This window comes from Elaeis guineensis, chromosome 2 (assembly GCF_000442705.2).
Source record: "Elaeis guineensis isolate ETL-2024a chromosome 2, EG11, whole genome shotgun sequence".
NCBI classification, from domain to species: Eukaryota; Viridiplantae; Streptophyta; class Magnoliopsida; order Arecales; family Arecaceae; genus Elaeis; species Elaeis guineensis.
Window position 1 is genome coordinate 73,575,974 of NC_025994.2, and position 7,016 is coordinate 73,582,989.

The 7,016-nt window shown below is 31.0% G+C and overlaps 1 pseudogene; it reads right to left on the bottom strand.

Annotated features, from left to right (window-relative positions):
• The window catches only part of LOC140855271 (metal transporter Nramp4-like), a 5,405-nt pseudogene extending 2,360 nt beyond the window's left edge, over nucleotides 1-3,045 (bottom strand).
• Nucleotides 3,046-7,016: the final 3,971 nt, after the last annotated feature.

The following is a 7,016-nucleotide window of genomic DNA, read 5'->3' on the forward strand; positions in this document are numbered from 1 at the left end:
ACTGGGCTTGGTTTCACCAAACATCCAAGCAAAGGAAAAGGCCATCGTTGCAATGAGAAATGCAAAAAAGCTTCTAGCTTCCTCACACCATAGTTCTCAAGAAACAGAAAAATAAAGCTGCCAATAAAATAGTGGATGTAAGATCTCCATTGAACAATGTTATGACATACCTTAAATGCTGATGAAAGAGAAGTAGGGCTTTAGACAATGGAAGTGGTTATTGCATTGACCATAAATCTATAGGATATTCTATCTCAAAAGAAAATCATCTCAACTGTATCAAAAATATGAGTTTTAAGATCTCAGAATACTCCATTCAGATTCCATTAGTCATTTTTTTATCACAAAAATACCATCTTGCTATGGATAAAATACATGAAATGCCTACGTGGGGACCATCTGTGGCTGATATTAGGAAGGATTTGAGAAATGAGATCAAGCGAGTAATATTTGAATATTATTCAAAATTCAATACTGAACCGGCCAAAATTTGGAAATTCCACAAATAATTGATTTATGCAAGGATTTCAAATGAGGCATCGATTTTAAGACTTAAACAAAAAAATTGCTAATCTATTTGGGAAAGAAATTTTTAAAAAAAAAAATCTAAAATTCTAGATGATTTTAAGACTTAAACAAAAAAATTGCTAATCTATTTAGGAAAGAAATTAATTTTTAAAAAAAATCTAAAATTCTAGATTCAAAAAACTAAGACCCTTCAAAGGGGTCACTAGAGTAAATATTGGGCTGGTTGTAAAAATTGAAGAAAGTTGTGGTGTAAGAAATTTAGAAGTCATCATCAGAATAAGGAAAATTTTCTATTAAGGTTCACCGTACATGTGCATACCACTCCATACCACTATACTAGTACCAAATTGAGATGTGGGGGATGTATCGAGTCTTGGTACGTCGAGCTATACTCGTTTCAGGTGTACTAATACTTACTAGAATAGTATCGATATCGCGTCTGATATCAAGATGGCGAACCTTGTTTCTACGATATTTATTTAAGAACTAGACTAAACACACCGCTATCTATTTAGGAAAGTAAAATGGACTGAATATACAAATAATATTTTATAGTTGTATCATAATATTCTTTTTCCATTTTTTCTCCCTTGAAAGTGCATTGCATGTGGTTGGTCACTACTTTAATCCAAACCTTCTTGCTGGCTCCTCAATGTGGTAGAGCCCTATGGTTTAAGTAGCAGGGTACCAAGGGACCTTATCAAATTTGTACTTCAACCAAAAATTCTTTCACAAGTCTTATACTCTTTGAAGGATGCCTCGCTTAAACATTCTTATAAACATCAAGATTGGAGGTGTAACTAACAGCATAGACTAGGCTTATAACTGGCACTAGCTTATAAGTTTTGCATTTTTAATGGCCAAGACTCTAACTGCGTAGTAAAGTTTACAAATCACCAAGCAGAAGCTATAAAAAGTGAAATTTATCAAATAGATCCAAGTTTCTGTCCAGGTCTTGATAGGATTAAACATAAAAGATACAACTTCAAAACAAGTTAAGCTTAAACAATAATGCATGATTTAAGAAGCAAAGCCAAATTATATCGAACATAATAAATGACTAGATCAGTTTTAGCGTTAGGGTTGAAACTGGATTGGATACTAGCATATCCATATCCATATTTATTTTTTGTGACAAATACAAATACGAACACCGATATTATTTGGATGCAAAATTCATATCCATATTTGTTTTAAACAAATATGGATACAATTCAGATATTAGAAATATGGAGATAATTAGGAATATAAATTGGATAATTAAACTTTATGATCATAGAATCAAAAATATTACTGAATAGATGACAAATCAAGTTTTAGCATGTTTATATGGTTATATATTTTTTTAAAAAATTAATAAGTGCTGTATAAATTATATAGGATTATAGGTGGATTCGGATATTTGGATATGGATCGGATAGCTGTCTATCCATATCCATATCCATTTTTCTTTGATGGATATGGATACAGATATGGATATTAGTCGAATCCTCAAATTTTTGTCCATATTCAGATTGATTCAGATACGAAAACGGATTTGAATAAATATTATCCATATCACTTTCACCCCTATTCAGGGTGATCTTAGTCCTACAAGAGAAAGAGAAAACACACACACACACGTAGAGGGCTTCTTATGATGCATAATTTCAAAAGTCTCTATCTTTTAACAAGGAGAAATAGACAGACAAAAAAATCCTGATAAAAAAGCAGTCATAAATTAAAATAGAAGAACAAAAGCATGAACTTAGCTTCTATCTCATTCAAAGAACCAAAACTCCGAAGGAAGGTAGAATTTTGGCATCCAAAACAACAGGAACCGGCACAGATCTAAACCAGGAGAGAATAAAATACCCAGATCCTCACCAATCCATGGCGGTGATAACGACCCCAGCCCAAAGCGGCAGCACTCCGTGGCTCAGAATCTTGATAGCAATAGCGCTTCCGATAACCTCCTGTATATCAGCCCCAATCATCGCCACCTCCGCCATGAACCAGAGCGCCAGCCTTGCCCAACCGGGATACTCCTCCCGGCAGAGCTCCGCCAGGTGCTTGCCCGTCGCAACCCCCAGCCTGGCCGACAGCATCTGGATCAGAAGCCCCATGGCCGTGGCCCAGAACAGCAACCACAGAAGCGAGTACCCGGCGATGGCGCCGGCCTGGAGGTCCCCTTCCAGATTCCCTGGGTCCAGGAAGGCAATGCTCATCAAGAAGCCGGGGCCGGTGAAGAGCCAGAGCTTCCGCCAGGAGAAGGGCGGGACGTCGCCGGCGTCGTCGTTGGAGATCCGGACGACGATCTTCTCACGGGCGTCGTAGGCGCGCTCCTCGGTGTCGTCTTCCTCGTTATTGGAATTGGTGGAGCGGGAAGGGAGAAGGGAGCTCTCCTCCTCGTCCATGCGTTGGGAGGAGTCCATGGGGAGAGGACTCGGAGAGGGAAAAATAAGGGCTTTGTATCGGTGTTGGGAGAGGGAAGGGCTGGGGAAGTAGGAGTGGGGACGGAGAGATCTAAACCCACCGCGGGGGAGGCATTTGTTGCTTCGGCCTAACCAGCGATGTACGTCCTCCCTCGCCTCTTGTAGACGTCTGTTTTTACCATTTTTTTTAAAAAAAAATCACCGCTTTAGTTAACGACGGATGACGCCCACCTGTTTCTCCATCACATCTAAAATCCCTCCATAAATTCATCCTATTGCGCGTATCTTGCAGAAGACGAATAGGACCATATATTGGGTTGCACCGTATATGGAGATCGGATCTGAAGGTTGTACGATGCCTACTTCTAGTCCCTGTAAGATTTTTTATTTTTTAATTTTTTTAAATTATATCATAGTGATATGATTGTCTGTGTATATCTAAAAAAAAAAAGAACGATGGATTCGAGGGCCAGAACGGTGGCATTTTACCGCATAAGCCTGACAGAATATATTTTTTTTGACATCACGACATAAAATAATGAAATTCCAAACACCCATCGATGCTATTTATATTACTAAATTTTTTATTATTTTTTAAATATTTTTAATTAATCAATTTTAAAATCAATATTTAATTATATAGTTGTTAATCTTTAATTTATCGTATCGGCCAAAATTTGATATCTCAATCGAAAATATCGGCTACACTTTGAAAAAATTATAATCATTTCAATATGTTTCTACTTATCATATCCGCCTAAACAAATCAGGATCTCAATTCATTCCGATGTTTACAACTCTCAAGATAATTGACATATCACGATTTAAAAGAACATGCTCGTGGGGCACAATCAGGAGTGGATGGGGGCTGTTCTACATGAGGATTGTATGGGTGTGTACCGAGCGACAGTGGCATTGCTAGGAAATTTCCTCCTCCTCCCTCTTGATGGTAGTACCGAGCACGTGTATTGCTCGTGAAAATATGCATGATTGTGGTTTTCACGACGGCATATATTCTACTTCCACTTCCAATGAGCATCCAATGTTGCTTGTGAAAAAATGACTACATTATGATAAAGGGTCTTGGCTCTTGGACTTGGACTTCAAGTCCAACCATCTTTAATCGAGTTTCCTATATTTTGATATCTACCATTAGTGTACGAATTCTAGTGGCCTGTCTTGTGTGTTCCAGGTTCTCAAAGATAAGCTGGATTGCATCCTTCTTTCTTGTCGTGGGGTCGTCGCCTTTCTATTGTTATTACCTTTTTTTCTTGTTTTTTCCTTTTTTTTTTGTTCCCTTCCTGAGCAAGCTACTTCATCGCAAGCAAGCACTCAAGTGTATGGCATATGCCAAGTTCCAGTAGTAGATAAATTTAATTTATGGTTATTATATTCCAAACGGTTCCTTTTTTTTCTTCTTTATGAAGTTTAATGGATATTTTACTATAAGAGTGTGAGAAAAGGAGGATACACAACTAATGATTATGTGCATAACAAATAGGAAAGGAGGACATTAAAAGGAGTCTTTTACCTAAATAATTTTTTTAAAAAAATTATTTATAAAAATAATATAATTTTTAACTTATTTATCAAATTAATGTAAATCTTATAAAACGTCGTTAAAATGACGTTTTATAGTGTCCACGTCACCACCCCTTTTCCACCTTTTTTCCACGTAAACGGCAAAAAAAAAAAATTCAAAAACACCATTTGAAATAAATGAAAAAAATATGAAAAAAAATAAAATTATAATTTTAAATTTTTAAAAAAAATAAAAATTATATTTTTGATTCAAATAAAAATCATCATTTCAAATTAGTATCCCCATTTCAAATTATCTTTTTAAAAAAATATTTAAAAAAATAAAAATTGGTGTAAAAAAAAATATTATAAAAAAAAGAAAAAAGGAAAAAGAAGTGAAAAAAGAAATTGTAATTCTAAATTTTAAGAAAATAAAAATTTTAATTTTAATTCAAATAAAAATTATCATTTCAAATTACAATCTCCTTTTCAAATTAATTTTTTTTAAAAAAATATCTCAAAAAAATAACTTAAAAAATATAAAAAATAAAAAATACCATAAAAGAAAAAAATGAGAAAAAAGAGAAAACAATAAAAATTATAATTTTAAATTTAAAAAATAAAAATTTTAATTTTAATTCAAATAGAAAACATCATTTCAAATTACTTTCCCCATTTCAAATTATTTTTTTAAAAAATATCCCAAAAAAATATCTTAAAAAATTTAAAAAATAAAAAATATCATTAAAAAATAAGAAAAAATAGAGAAAAATAAAAATAATAATTTCAAATTTAAAAAATTTAAAATTTTAATTTTAATTCAAATAAAAAATATCATTTCAAATTACTTTCCCCATTTCAAATTAATTTTTTTAAAAAATATCTCAAAAAAATATCTTAAAAAATTAAAATAATATAAAATACCATAAAAATGAAAAAAAATGAAAAAAATAAAAATTATAATTTTGAATTTAAAAAAATAAAAATTCTAATTTTAGTTCAAATAAAAACATCATTTCAAATTATGATGTTTTTATTTAAATTAAAATTAAAATTTTTATTTTTTAAAATTCAAAATTATAACTTTTATTTTTTTCCATTTTTTCTCATTTTTATGGTATTTTTTATTTTTTTTAATTTTTTAAGATATTTTTTTGGTATATTTTTTTAAAAAAATTAATTTGAAATGAGAAAAATAATTTTAAATAATATTTTATATTTGAATTAAAATTAGAATTTTATTTTTTTAAATTAAAAATTATAATTTTTATATTTTTCCCATTTTTTTCTCATTTTTTTATGATATTTTTTATTTTTTAATTTTTTAATATATTTTTTTGGGATATTTTTTTAAAAAAATAATTTTAAATGGGAAAAGTAATTTGAAATGATGTTTCTATTTGAATTAAAATTAAAATTTTTATTTTTTTAAATTTAAAATTATAATTTTTATTTTTTCTCATTTTTTTTAATAGTATTTTTTATTTTTTTATTTTTTAAGGTATTTTTTTGAGATATTTTTTTAAAAAAATTAATTTGAAAAGGGGATTGTAATTTAAAATGATGATTTTTATTTGAATTAAAATTAAAATTTTTATTTTCTTAAAATTTAGAATTATAATTTTTATTCTTTTTCAATTATTTTCCCTTTTTCTTTTTTATGGTATTTTTTATTTTTTACACCAATTTTATTTTTTTAAATATTTTTTAAAAAAATAATTTAAAATGAAGATACTAATTTTAAATGATGATTTTTATTTGAATCAAAATTATAATTTTTATTTTTTTCATATTTTTTTATTTTTTTTGAAAATTAATAATTTAACTCGTCATTTGAAATGGCATTTTTTGAAAAGAAACTCTACTCTGACTGAAAAAGAAAGAAAAGCGAAAGATTCAGAGTTGGCAGTAGCTTCGAGGCTCGATATCACCGACTAAAAAAAAAAAAATAGTGGATTGATGAGAGACTTTTCAAAGCTCGACCTTGAAAGAAGAAGTTGTTTTTCACCTCCCCAGCCCGCTTCATTCGTTCACTCAGTACCAAGGGGTTTCGGTCTTCAATAGCAGTCACAAGGTCTTCAGAGAGGGTTCGACCTGTTAAAGAAAATAGAAAGAACTTTCTCCACGTTGGATGAGTAAACACCTTGTTAATACGTAGATTCGTTTTAGGACTGAGAAATTGCGTATAAAACCATTTCCCCGGCCGTGCTTATCCAGAAAAAAATAGAAAGTAATGGAACCGGGTCGTTTTCTCTTTGCCGTGAGTTGAGCGTTGGAAGATACTATTAAAGGACCATTAAAATCAATTTATTTATAATACAATACAAGGAGAGCTAGAGCTCTCTGAGCCAATTACAACTTAGATAACGGACCATTAACCATAATAATACTTACATTCATTATGTCTTAGAAAATATTTGACCTGCATTGGGACAGATATGTAACGGGAAGGAAAATAACACTAGCTAAAAAAAGGATAGAGCTGCTGCTAGCTCCGCCACTGGGCCGACTTAAAACTACTTCCATAGGTCCCTCTCTATCTATCCGGGTCCT